Here is a 14409-nt window from a genome sequence, read left to right as displayed (position 1 = left end):
TCGACCCTCATCTCCTTTGGTGGCATTCACGTGGGCCACTTTCGGTGCGGAGGGAGCCGGCCCCGCCGGAGGTGGTACGTCGCCGTGTCAGGGAGGAGGACGAGCACGTCCATCGCTACATGGCTACTATGGACGTCAGGTTCTCCAATACCTGGCAGGTTCTTTGGGGAGATCACCCGAGCTATGATCCAGTGATGGTTCCTTCTCTTTGGGTGTCCACTGCCCGCACCTCAGGAACCGCGAGTGGCCTAGATTACTCTGTACTATTCGATCTTTATTAGCTTGCTAGCTAGCTAGCTAGTGATGTATTCAATATTATATCTATTATTCGGGATGATGTATTCGAGATTATATCTATTATTCGAGACGATGTATTCGAGATTATATCAATTATTCGAGATTATACTAAATTGTTTTATATTTCTTTTGGCATAGTTAAATAAAAGCTATGGCGGACAATACCGACAGAGAGAGAGAACAGACCATGCTCGATATCATACGCGGGCCAGATGATGATCAGAATGAAGAAGATTTTGACGGCTCCGAATTTCTAAACAACACCGGAGAGGGTGATATGATATTCGATCGCGACGACCGAGAAGATGAAGTCATGAACTACGACCGAGAAGATGAAGTCATGAACACCGGCGAGGTATATATATTTATATAAGCAGGAATCTGGTGATCATCGCATGTTTTAAATGAGTTGAAGATATATTAACAAATCGATCTTTCTTCTTTCAGCCATCCGGATCGAGCAAATCTTCAGGCAAAAGGACGAAACGAGGCCCGAACAAAAAGTTGAAGGAGGGCGTAAAGTACAATATCAAGGCAATCAGACCTAATGGCGAACCATTAGCGCCTAAGAAGATTGCGGACAAGTTCGTTCGTCAGTGCGGAGTTATTGTGAAGGACCAACTCCCGATCTCCCTTCAAGAATGGAGAAAGCCAGCAAATCCACGTCCAGATGTTACTTTTGTCGACGAGAAGCAAAAAAATCTGCTTTGGGATACTCTCATGGAACATTTCACCTTACCAGATAATTTCACAGAAGCAGACGTGCGGAAAGTCAAGGACGCTGCTTTTAGGAAGATGGCGGTTGCATTCAAGAACCACAAGAGAATGACGTGGGAGAAGTACGTCAAGGGAGGAAGGAAGACTCCAGTATTCGAGGGGATACTAGAGAATCAAAGTGCTCATTGGGACGATTTCGTGAAATTCAAGGATTCAGAATTAGCTAAGGAACGGTCGAGAATAAACAAGAAGAATGTCGAAAAAAGGATAAGTTCCATAAGCTGGGGCCAGGTGGCTACGCGGTGGCAATGCCTAAGTGGGATAAGTCTGAGAAAGAGATGGAGGATGCAGGTGTCACTCCGGTTAGTAAGAGCTGGCCCCCCAGGTGCAGGACTTGGTTCTATGCGCATGGGGGGGAGTTGGACCCGAAGACAGGCAATGTTTCGACGAAGGCATGTCTGAACGGAGCCGACGATGCGCTACTTGTTGCAATAGAAGAGGCTCGATCAGGGGTGTTCCAGCCCAACAGAGAGAACGACGAGCTTACGCGTGCCCTGGGAAATCCTGAACACCCGGGAAGAACACGAGGCAAGGGTGCTATTCCGTGGTATGAGGGGTTTTCGGTCTGGAACACCGACTACAGAACCCGTGCGAGAAAGAAGATTGCGGAGGAGAAGAAGAGGAAGATGGAGGAGGAGCAAAGGAAGCTCGACTATGAACGCCTTCAAGGCCTAGAAGCAAGTCAAGCGGAATTGGCAGCTAAATTCCAGCGGCAGCAGGAGCAGATCGACTCAGTTAGCCAGCAAAGGGGGTCTCAGCAGCTGCAGCAGCTAGCGGATGATCCAGCATTGGATACTACCACCCCATCCATGCCGAGAAGCAGCGTGGGTTCCGCCCCGGGCGACGCAGTAGTGCTGGATAGATACCCCGTGGATGACATCACGGAGAACACTAACTGCGAGCTACACTTCAAAATGAAGAACATATCCATGAAGGTGGCGGACGCCGTTGCTTTTTCAAATTCCCCCGAGGCAACCTTCCATTGCAACCCGATTCCAGCGGGCTATGCTCGTGTCTTGGTTGATGAGGTGGTGGACCAATATTCGGGGCTAGAGCTTGACATTCCTGGAGGTGATGAGGAGCACACACTCGGAGATGCCAAACATCGTATCATCCTATGGAGAAAGGATTGCATCATTTTTCGAAGGCCACCGACACCGCGTCACCTGACTCCTCGTCGAAGTATGCCACCGAGTCAGCAGACTCCCGCTCCTCCAAGTCCACCAACGCGTGAGGCCACTCCTCCTCCTCCAAGTCCGGCAAAGTGTCAAGCCACTCCTCCTCCAAGTCCGACACAGCGTCAGACGTCCACTCCTCCTCCAAGTCCGGCACAACCTCAGGCCACTCCTCCTCCTCCAAGTCCGGCACAGCTTCAGGCCACTCCTCGTCCAACTCAGCCCCGTCAGCCGTCTCCGCCGCCTCAGCAATCGCAGAAGAGACACCCCGCAGCTATGGTGCGTAGCGGTACCAGTCGAGGTCATAGTACAGGAAGTACAGGCGGAGGCAAGCGATATAAATATGGTCCAAACCTCACTACTCCTCTTCCTGTGAGGGCTTACGACAGGACCGAGGAGCAAACCAATGCCATAGTGCGGGCAGAAGTCGACGCCCATTTTGGACCGAAACCGCCACCGCCGCCAAGGGAGAAAGTGCCCGTGGAAGTAGTTGACCACTTCATTCGTATGGCTCAACCACCAGCTCCTAAGCCTGTTGACACAGACTATGAGCGCCACATCAGGAAGTTACATCGGCAACGTCTACAGAAGGAGGCGAGCTTGAGCTCGAGCAAACAACAAGCAGCTGTCGAAAAATGCGGGAAAACCGTTGCCCAGCTGGGAGAACAGGCGGCGCAATCGACCCCCCCGCTTGTTGTGCCGACAACACGTGACAGTACGCGCGCCCAATATTATTGTGGCCAAACAGTTTACGTTCCCGAGGTGGGCGATGTGGTAATAACGCAGAGCATATAATGCAGGCTGAAGAACTCAAGATCACTGTTGGACAACTCCTCGAGATCGAGGACATGCCTGTGATTACAGAGGAGGAAATAAAACGGAAATATGTCCGGGGCCAACCTTTGGTCAAGCCAGAAGATGTCAAGAAGCTCCCAATGAGAATGTATGAATTGCATCAATGGTACATGGACATTACCAAGAGATCCGATCGAGAGTCCCTCATGGTGTATGTCAAGAAGGATCATTACTACCATGAGAAAGCTGTGGCCGTTGAGTATTCTGAACTATTTCAGTTATACAATCAAGACGCACTCGACAAATCTATCGTCAGTTGCTATTGTCTGTAAGTGATTTCTTTCTGTAATTTAAGTCTCAAGCTAGCTGTAGTGATCCTTTTGATCAATCATTACCTGTAATTATCGTCACTATATTCTTTTCTGTGGTATTATGCAGGATGAAGATGTATGAAATGAGAAAAGGTGGACGCTATGGCATTGGGTTCATTGACCCAAACACCGTTAATCAATACACATGGAAAATGAGCAAGTATTATGAAAAGCAGGTAGAGGACAGCATGCTAGAGTTCTTGAAGCGCCTCAAATACAATGAAGATATACTACTTCCTTACAACTTCGAGTGAGTCACACTTTCTTGTACTACAAATTCTCTGTTTTTGCCTACTAGCTAGCTACATGTTTTTGCTTACATATGCCCGCTTAATTAAGACATGCAAACGTGTGTGCATGCAGATTTCACTGGATCTTGTGTATCATTAAAGTTGACGCCAGAACAGTTGAAATATTGGACTCGCTACTCAAAGCAAATAGTGACTACAACATCTTGTATGGGATAGTCAACAGGTAATTTCAATCATTATTAACTATATATATCGGCCTATTTAGTTCGTCATTTCATGATATGAACTATTTAATAACCCCTTTATTCATTTTCTTTGTCGGCGGGCACGGCTTGGGCAAGGTTCATCAGCGTCACGGAAGGCGAATGGAAACCACAGCTGAAATGGTTTTGATCCAAGGTAAGTAATTAAGTAGTACTAGCTAGCTAGCTAGCTGCCATCTCTTTAATTATCATGCTTGATTAATTATTATCTGATCAAATTAAATTCCATTCTCGTAATAAAGGCCCTGAAGCAGGCGCAGGGGACTAATCTGTGTGCATACTGCGTTTGCGAGAACATTCGCATGATGGCGTCTGAAAGGAGCAGATCTCAAAGACAGGAATGGGTACGCTTGTCAGAACACTATTCACAATTTTTACACCATTATCGATATCTAGTCACACAACTAATACACATGCATATTGATCTCCTTCTTAACAGTTCAAAGAGGTGCGGGACAAGCTCCTAGAAACGGAGCGCGTAGAAGCACTTCAAGAGGAAATAGCGGGATTTTTGCTCGACCAGGTCATAAATCCGAAGGGAGAATACTATTACCCGCTACCGCCCCCATCGAACATGTCATGAACCACTTCCAATTGTCATCGTGCTCCGAAGGCACCAATTAGGCTAATGCCACTGGCTCCGAAGGCAACATGCATATGTAGGAGAAATTGTATATAGCTATACATGTGTGTATGTGTAAATTAATATGGTGGTTTGTGAGACATTGATGATATATATATATATGATTGGTTCTACTAGAAATTCTATATATATATATATATATATATATATATATATATGCATAACGTGTACAATGTGTAGTACCGTAAAATACCAGCAAACGAAAAAGAATTAAAATGGAAAACACAAAATTAAATGAAAAAGAAATCATAAAACCAAAAATCCCCCAAACATTTTAGTACCGGTTGGTGTTAGCAACCGGTACTAAAGGGCTCCCGGCCCCCGGAGCTGGCTCGTGCCACGTGGTTGCCGTTTAGCACCGGTTCGTGTTGAACCGGTACTAAAGGGGGGGGGCCTTTAGTGCCGAAATGTTAGTGCCGGTTCCGAAACCGGCACTAAAGGGCCTTACGAACCGGTGCTATTGCCCTGTTCTGCACTAGTGATATGCAGAGGGGCTCCGGGAATATGTCATCTTCTATTTGCAGATAATACACTCTTGTTTTTTTAAAGCAGATAACAATCAAGCTATTGAGGTTCAGAAAATTCTAGAGACATATGAGACCGCAACAGGGCAACTTATAAACCCGGCTAAATGCAGTATTATGTTTGATGAGTCATGACAGGAGGAGAAGCAAACTCTAGTGAGGTCTGCTTTGCAGGTGCAGCGTGATACATATGAGGGTAAGTACCTTGGTTTGCCAGTTCTTGAGGGCCGAATGACAAAAGCGCAGTGCCAGAACCTTCAGGAAATGATCACCAAGAGGATTATTCAATGGGGAGACACTCTCTCACAAGCAGGGAAGGAAGTAATGATTAAGGCGGTCTCCCAAACGATCCCGACATATATGATGGGGGTTTTTAAACTCCCGAGGTCCGTTTGTGATGATCTAAACAGAATGGTTCGTAACTTTTGGTGGGGCTCCTCCCAAGGTCGCCGCAAAACACATTGGCAAGCTTGGCCGAAGGTCATTGCCCCAAAAATGAAAGGGGGCATTGGATTCCGTGATTTCCGGGTGTTCAACCAAGCCCTACTTGCCCGGCAGGCTTGGCGTCTCCTTACTAAACCCGAAAGCTTGTGTCCTCAAGTTTTAAAGGCTCGCTATTACCCGGATGGTCGGCTTGAGGATACAGTTTTCTCCGGCAATGCTTCATCGACATGGCAAGCCATACAACATGGACTGGAGCTGCTGAAGAAGGGCCTTGTTTGGCGCGTGGGAAACGGCGAGAAAATTCGTATATGGCGCGATCAGTGGCTCCCGCGTCAGCACTCGGGGAGGCTCATCACCCCGCAGGGAACCTGTAGGCTGCGCGGGGTTTCAGAGCTTATTGACGCGTGTGGGACGTGGCGTATGGACCTCCTCCAATGGTACTTCCTCCCGGTTGACATTGAAACCATCACGAGGATACGACTCTCCCCACGGGCTATTGATGATGTCCTCGCGTGGGCTCCAGATAAGACCAGGATGTTCTCGGTCCAGTCAGCATACCGCTTCGCCATGGACGAGCGTGAACGCCCATTGGCAAGCGCTTCTAGCAGGGCACCGGATGGTCAGCGCGCCATCTGGAAGATCATATGGGGGTGCCCTGCCCCCCCTAAGGTACGCGTTTTTGCTTGGCACCTTGCCACAAATTCCCTTGCGACTTGGGAAAATAAGTTTTCTCGTGGTTTGGAAGTCTCTGACATATGCCCCTTGTGTGGTACGGAACGCGAGGACTGCTTCCTCGCATTCTGCAGGTGCCCCCGTGCAGTTGAGTTGTGGCGTGCTATGCAAACAGATTGGGCGCTGCCTGATGTGATGAGTGTTCCGAACACCGGCCCGGAATGGCTGTTGGGTGTGTTGGAACCATTGACAGATACATCCCGAATGGTGTTTCTGATGACTCTCTGGCGTGTTTGGCACGTACGTAATGAGATAACTCATGAGAAAGTCCCTCCGCCAACCGAAGCTTCCTGTCGTTTTCTTCAGGGGTACGTCAACTCACTGCTGTGCATTCAGTTCCACCCAACTAGTGATATTGCCAAGGGCAAGATGCCTATGCACGTTGCTGGAGCTCCACATGTGAAGAAACATGCACCTCGATCAGCCACTAGGAAGGATGAACTCACTTGGTCACCACCGCCGGAGGGCTGGACAAAGCTTAACACGGATGGAGCTTATCAGGAAGCGGACGGATCAGCTGGAGCTGGGATGGTGTTGAGAGATGATGTGGGGGCCATAATTTTTAGTGCTTGCAGGGGCTCTTTCACATGTGATAATGCCCTCCAGGCTGAGTTGGCTGCCTGTCGAGAAGGCCTTGCGCTGGCCCTGGAGCGAACTGATCGACCCATCTTGATGGAGCTGGATTGTAAGGAGGCTGTATCCATAATAACAACTCCGGGTATAGATCGATCTAGCAATATGGCATGTATCCAGGAAATCAAGGCGTTGTTGGAAAATGATAGAGAAATGGTGGTCAAGCTTATCAGCCGAAGTCAAAATAGAGTGAGTGATGCCCTTGCTGCGTATGGGCGTACAATGCCACGAACGGCTGTGTGGTTAGGCTCTAGCTTAGAGGAGATTGCTACCCTTTGTATGAACGATATTATACCCCCTTAATTTAATACAATCTCCTTTCTCTCCGCAAAAAAAAAAAATCTTCAAGAAGGAAGAGAGAGCCAGCGAAGCTCACCTACATCAGAGAAAATTCAAAGCAGGCAGGCCACTACTAATTTCGCGGATGAGAGAAAACATGGGGCTCACCCACATCCGCCGCCCCAACCTTACGCTCCATGGGCAGCTGCGCTACGCCAGACCTCATCCGCCACAGGCTGGCCGCTAGGAGCCAATATGCAGCCGCACTGCAACCGGTCCGATGAACGCAGTCTCCAGATCTGGCGAGCAACCGAGCAGCAGGCCGCCGCCGCAGTAGCAGCAGCAACAAGTCCATGCTGCGAGAACCTCATGCGCCACCTTTGGCAGCCAGGCCCGCAACCGCCATAGCGAGGGCCAGCGGTAGCGGCGGCGAGGTGGCTTGCGTAGAAGGAAGTGGTCAGGGGGCGCTGGCTTGGTTTTGCCCCCTTGCCATCCTGGGGCGCAACACGGACAAAAAAATGTCTACATGTCAGGAAGGGGAAGAGAGACGGGGGGCGCTTTCAAGTTTCAACTGTGTCCTTACATGGCTGCCACTGCCGCCCCACCCGAAAATTAAAATCTGATGAGAAATAGATGTAAAGTTCAAGTTTTATTGTCGATGGTGAACAGGAACGTACTTGCATTTGGGAAAGGTCTAAATAGTGCAAAAGAAAAGGAACATAATATAATTTTGAAATCAAACAAACAAAATACATTTTCTAAAAAAACATACTAAAAACCTGTTTGCTTTTGAATATTAACAAATAAATTTATATAAACAATCCCACCTCTATGAACCACAACTCTTCCATTCAGTGATAGTGTGATGTTGAAGGAGGCGTCGTCAAAGACATGGATGTGGCTTCATCAAATTTTTTGAACTGCAGATACTAAAACTCCTACCGTCATCGATGGCGGCAGCGTCGAACATGAAAAGTGGCAACATGAATGAAGCCTAAAAACGCGCGATATTTTCTTCTTCTGATGCAATATAAGGCACATTAAATTGCAGCATACAAAGGTTAAAGGGAACCTTCTTTTGAGAAACATAGTTCAACAAAAAATATACATACACTTACGCCTAGAGAGACTAAGCCGACGGGTCTTCAGATTGATGAAGTCACCATAAGTATTTTGCTATCGATGCAAATGTCACCTCCCACTCAAAGAAGAATCCGTCTCTTTACGAGACATTAAAGTGTCCAACCTGATTTTTAATTCCTGATAGTATTGGGTACCATCATCCTACTAACCCTCCAAGCAAAGGTTGGTTCTAAGGGTTGAAGCGACATTGGTCAATCCATATACGGCCACGCATGCATGCGCTGCGGTAATGGACATTAAAGTAGGATATTCATTTCTTCTATACCTCAGCATGCGCCTCCATGCTCCCGTCATGGTGTGCTGATGGGTGTTTTGGTGAACACATCAATTTTCTCTCCCGTTGCTATACTCTTCCAAACCAAACAACTAATCATCTCTAAAAAGAACATAATGAAAATCGTGTTTGCTTTCAAAACTTTTTTGAAAATTCTAATAAAACTTTGGACTGCTTATTAAACCCTTCAATAGTATATACAACAGCCCCCCTTTCCCCTCGCATCGCTCCCAGGTGACGCCAGGGGAACCCTAGCACCACCGCCGCTCGAACCCCCTGCTCCCGTTCGCCACTGCTGCCGTCGGCCTTCGCCGCGGTGGCGGCAGGCCCCGCTGCCGAAGGAGGCGGGGGTGCTCTCTCCGTCTCCTAGGGCGGCGCTGGAGGCCTGCCCCATTGAATGGGACGGCGGTGGCTGGCGGACCAGCGCGAGGAGGCCGGGGCGGCAGCCCTGGGATGAGCTGGCTGGTGCGCGGCAGCTTCGGCTGTTTGGGCTCGACGGTGGCGATGGCTTCGGCCACAGGGGTGGCGCGGCCTCGCCGGATCTAGGTTCTGATGCCTGGATCCGTGCGCGGGACGGTGGTGCTGCGCGGCGGCGGCCGTGGTAGCTGGTGGTTGGCCTCCATGGTGGCGCGCAAGTGTGCTGGTAGGGCGCGGCGTCCGTGGTTCTGGCTGGGTGTGCACCCAGCGTCGCTGTAGGCTCCGGGCGGTCTCGACGGTGGTTCAGGTGGAAGCAAACGGCTCGAGGGGGACTTCCCTCCAGTCTGGTTTGGCTCAGCCTGCCATGGTTGTGGCTGGAGGTTGGAGGAGGCTGCCGCTCCGTGGAGGAGGTGGTTGGTGGTGGCGGACCTGGCGGTGGATGTGGTGGAGCTGTCCTTGGCCTGGGTGGCACTGGCCAGTGTGCTAGAGATGGTGGAGGATGCTAGGATGATGTGATGTATGCTGCGATGTCTCCGGTCGTGCTGGTCAGCCCGATTGAGCAGCTCACCTGCGCGTGCTAGGACGGTGTGATGTTGAAGGAGGCGTCGTCAAAGACATGGATGTGGCTTCATCAATTTTTTTGAACTGCAGACACTAAAACTCCTACCGTCATCGATGGCGGCAGCGTCGAACATGAAAAGTGGCAACATGAATGAAGCCTAAAAACGCGTGATATTTTCTTCTTCTGATGCAATATAAGGCACATTAAATTGCAGCATACAAAGGTTAAAGGGAACCTTCTTTTGAGAAACATAGTACAACAAAAAATATACATACACTTACGCCTAGAGAGACTAAGCCGACGGGTCTTCAGATTGATGAAGTCACCATAAGTATTTTGCTATCGATGCAAATGTCACCTCCCACTCAAAGAAGAATCCGTCTCTTTACGAGACATTAAAGTGTCCAACCTGATTTTTAGTTCCTGATAGTATTGGGGTACCATCATCCTACTAACCCTCCAAGCAAAGGTTGGTTCTAAGGGTTGAAGCGACATTGGTCAATCCATATACGGCCACGCATGCATGCGCTGCGGTAATGGACATTAAAGTAGGATATTCATTTCTTCTATACCTCAGCATGCACCTCCATGCTCCCGTCATGGTGTGCTGATGGGTGTTTTGGTGAACACATCAATTTTCTCCCCCGTTGCTATACTCTTCCAAACCAAACAACCAATCATCTCTAAAAAGAATATAATAAAAATCGTGTTTCCATTCAAAACTTTTTTGAAAATTCTAATAAAACTTTGGACTGCTTATTAAACCCTTCAATAGTATATACAATAGTCCCCCTTTCCCCTCGCATCGCTCCCAGGTGACGCCAGGGGAACCCTAGCACCACCGCCGCTCGAACCCCCTGCTCCCGTTCGCCACTGCTGCCGTCGGCCTTCGCCGCGGTGGCGGCAGGCCCCGCTGCCGAAGGAGGCGGGGGTGCTCTCTCCGTCTCCTAGGGCGGCGCTGGAGGCCTGCCCCATTGAATGGGACGGCGGTGGCTGGCGGACCAGCGCGAGGAGGCCGGGGCGGCAGCCCTGGGATGAGCTGGCTGGTGCGCGGCAGCTTCGGCTGTTTGGGCTCGACGGTGGCGATGGCTTCGGCCACAGGGGTGGCGCGGCCTCGCCGGATCTAGGTTCTGATGCCTGGATCCGTGCGCGGGACGGTGGTGCTGCGCGGCGGCGGCCGTGGTAGCTGGTGGTTGGCCTCCATGGTGGCGCGCAAGTGTGCTGGTAGGGCGCGGCGTCCGTGGTTCTGGCTGGGTGTGCACCCAGCGTCGCTGTAGGCTCCGGGCGGTCTCGACGGTGGTTCAGGTGGAAGCAAACGGCTCGAGGGGGACTTCCCTCCAGTCTGGTTTGGCTCAGCCTGCCATGGTTGTGGCTGGAGGTTGGAGGAGGCTGCCGCTCCGTGGAGGAGGTGGTTGGTGGTGGCGGACCTGGCGGTGGATGTGGTGGAGCTGTCCTTGGCCTGGGTGGCACTGGCCAGTGTGCTAGAGATGGTGGAGGATGCTAGGATGATGTGATGTATGCTGCGATGTCTCCGGTCGTGCTTGTCAGCCCGATTGAGCAGCTCACCTGCGCGTGCTAGGACGGTGTGATGTTGAAGGAGGCGTCGTCAAAGACATGGATGTGGCTTCATCAATTTTTTTGAACTGCAGACACTAAAACTCCTACCGTCATCGATGGCGGCAGCGTCGAACATGAAAAGTGGCAACATGAATGAAGCCTAAAAACGCGTGATATTTTCTTCTTCTGATGCAATATAAGGCACATTAAATTGCAGCATACAAAGGTTAAAGGGAACCTTCTTTTGAGAAACATAGTACAACAAAAAATATACATACACTTACGCCTAGAGAGACTAAGCCGACGGGTCTTCAGATTGATGAAGTCACCATAAGTATTTTGCTATCGATGCAAATGTCACCTCCCACTCAAAGAAGAATCCGTCTCTTTACGAGACATTAAAGTGTCCAACCTGATTTTTAATTCCTGATAGTATTGGGGTACCATCATCCTACTAACCCTCCAAGCAAAGGTTGGTTCTAAGGGTTGAAGCGACATTGGTCAATCCATATACGGCCACGCATGCATGCGCTGCGGTAATGGACATTAAAGTAGGATATTCATTTCTTCTATACCTCAGCATGCGCCTCCATGCTCCCTTCATGGTGTGCTGATGGGTGTTTTGGTGAACACATCAATTTTCTCCCCCGTTGCTATACTCTTCCAAACCAAACAACCAATCATCTCTAAAAAGAATATAATAAAAATCGTGTTTCCATTCAAAACTTTTTTGAAAATTCTAATAAAACTTTGGACTGCTTATTAAACCCTTCAATAGTATATACAATAGTCCCCCTTTCCCCTCGCATCGCTCCCAGGTGACGCCAGGGGAACCCTAGCACCACCGCCGCTCGAACCCCCTGCTCCCGTTCGCCACTGCTGCCGTCGGCCTTCGCCGCGGTGGCGGCAGGCCCCGCTGCCGAAGGAGGCGGGGGTGCTCTCTCCGTCTCCTAGGGCGGCGCTGGAGGCCTGCCCCGTTGAATGGGACGGCGGTGGCTGGCGGACCAGCGCGAGGAGGCCGGGGCGGCAGCCCTGGGATGAGCTGGCTGGCACGCGGCAGCTTGGGCTGTCTGGGCTCGACGGTGGCGATGGCTTCGGCCACAGGGGTGGCGCGGCCTCGCCGGATCTAGGCTCTGACGCCTGGATCCGTGCGCGGGACGGTGGTGCTGCGCGGCGGCGGCCGTGGTAGCTAGTGGTTGGCCTCCATGGTGGTGCACAGGTGTGCTGGTAGGGCGCGGCGTCCGTGGTTCTGGCTGGGTGTGCACCCAGCGTCGTTGTAGGCTCCGGGCGGTCTCGGCGGTGGTTCAGGTGGAAGCAAACGGCTCGAGGGGGACCTCCCTCCAGTCTGGTTTGGCTCAGCCTGCCATGGTTGTGGCTGGAGGTTGGAGGAGGCTACCGCTCCGTGGAGGAGGTGGTTGGTGGTGGCGGACCTGGCGGTGGATGTGGTGGAGCTGTCCTTGGCCTGGGTGGCACTGGCCAGGGTGCTGGAGATGGTTGAGGATGCTAGGATGATGTGATGTATGTTGCGATGTCTCCGGTCGTGCTGGTCAGCCCGATTGAGTAGCTCCGGAAAGTTTGCATTTTGTGATCTTGGGCTGGGAGAAAACCCTGCTTCACGTCGTCGAGGCTTGCAACGGTGACGTCTGTGGACGTCGTTCCCTTCCTGGAGGTGTTGCTTTGGCCCCCGATCCGAATACATTCCTCGTGCTCAGGGGAAACCCTTGGTCCGGTCTTTTGACCAGGCGGCAGTGGCGCCATGGCGTCATTCCCTTCTTGGAGGCGTCGTCTTATTGCAAGAGGACTTCCGGTGGCACGGCTCTCTTCGGTGTCGGCTTCTACTATGGGCATGGGCCTCCTTGGCGCAATGTACACCATCACAGGCGCTCTCCTGATGATGTCGTCTCTAGGTCCGTCCAGGCCCTGCCGTCCACTTGTCGACTTCTTCTTGGCGCAATGGGTGGGGTATGTTGGTCTGTGTTGGCCTCGAGTTTTGGTCCTATTGTAGAGGTCTTCGGTGATGGTTGTGACGCGGCTTGGTTGCTCTGTGGCTTGCCCTACCGCCATCGGCATGAGGTTGGCCTAGGTGAAGCAAGTAGTGTAGTACGCGTGGTGGGTGTGTTTGGTGGATGTGGAAGCTAATTCCTGTGATTGGCATTGTAATGGCCGAAAAGCGTTGTATCCGTTGCCACTTCTTCTTTAATATATGATACGCATGCTCATGCGTATTCAAGAAAAAAGTATATACAACAGTTCCACCCTCTATGTATCCCACTAAAAATGTGTTAAAAATGTCCGTCTTCAAAACATTTTTAAGTTCTGTTTTTTTTCAAGATTGTTCAAAAAAATCAAATAAAGAAATATTCGTGTTTTTCGAAACAAAAATAAAATAGATTGAAAAATTATTTCATAATCCACTGCCGATGTTTATCAAAACTACATGTATGAAATTTTGCATAATGGCACACGGAGTAGATTCTACAGGTTTTTTCGCTCGTTGCAACGCAGAGATGAACACATGCATTAAATATCATTCTTACTTAAAGGATGGTTATGGCGCTAATGTGGATGATGAGGATTGGAACACATATCTCCCTTTGTGCAGTTCCACCAAAATGAATCAACTATTCCATTCTGACATTCCAGTTAAACATCACAAAAGTCACTTCTTTTAAAAAGTGTTTTGTACAGTGCACCAAAAGGTCACAACAGCAACCTGGTGAAATGGATATCCTTGTTTGCACAAAAAGCTACAATGGAAACAATCAAAGTCTCAAACAATTACAAGCAAAAACATTTGGCTAAACTTGTCATGGCTTATAACAGTGGCATGGCTTCATTTTACCAGGGGCATTAGATTAAGAACAGCTAAATATTTGGTATAAGGGCATGGGACAGTGGGTGCACCAGCAGTCCAGCACCATGTACCTAAATAGGGGCATAAAGTGGTGATTTAGAGTTTGTTGCCCCGAGAAACAAACATCCAAGAAACATATCTGGGTTGGTCCCATTTTTGTTCACTCTAGCCAACTACTCCTATGTGTGGATAGCAAATCTACTCCCGGTCATACCACTGTGTACAGCGTTACCCCGATATTTCCCTTTTCGACCAAGAGACCAGTTGGATGACCAGTCTGTACTACTTTCATCCCCTTTCCTTCCTGTTTGTACCAAGTCCGATGTACATACTAAATTCCCCCACTCCCACTTTACTTCTTGTTTGAACCAAGTACAAGATTCGACTCCATGAAGTAGCTTTACCTCTAACAATAGAA

General features: G+C 49.9%; 1 pseudogene; it reads left to right on the top strand.

Moving 5' to 3' along the window:
* The first annotated feature begins 10713 nt into the window (after positions 1-10713).
* Positions 10714-13142, top strand: LOC147990652 (uncharacterized; annotated as a pseudogene).
* The last annotated feature ends 1267 nt before the right edge of the window (positions 13143-14409 follow it).

The sequence above is a fragment of the Triticum urartu genome, chromosome 1A (assembly GCF_056163025.1).
Source record: "Triticum urartu cultivar PI428250 chromosome 1A, HENAU_Tu73, whole genome shotgun sequence".
In the NCBI taxonomy this organism is placed as follows: domain Eukaryota; kingdom Viridiplantae; phylum Streptophyta; class Magnoliopsida; order Poales; family Poaceae; genus Triticum; species Triticum urartu.
Note: the sequence above shows the minus strand (reverse complement) of the source record. Positions and strands in the feature narration are given on the sequence as shown.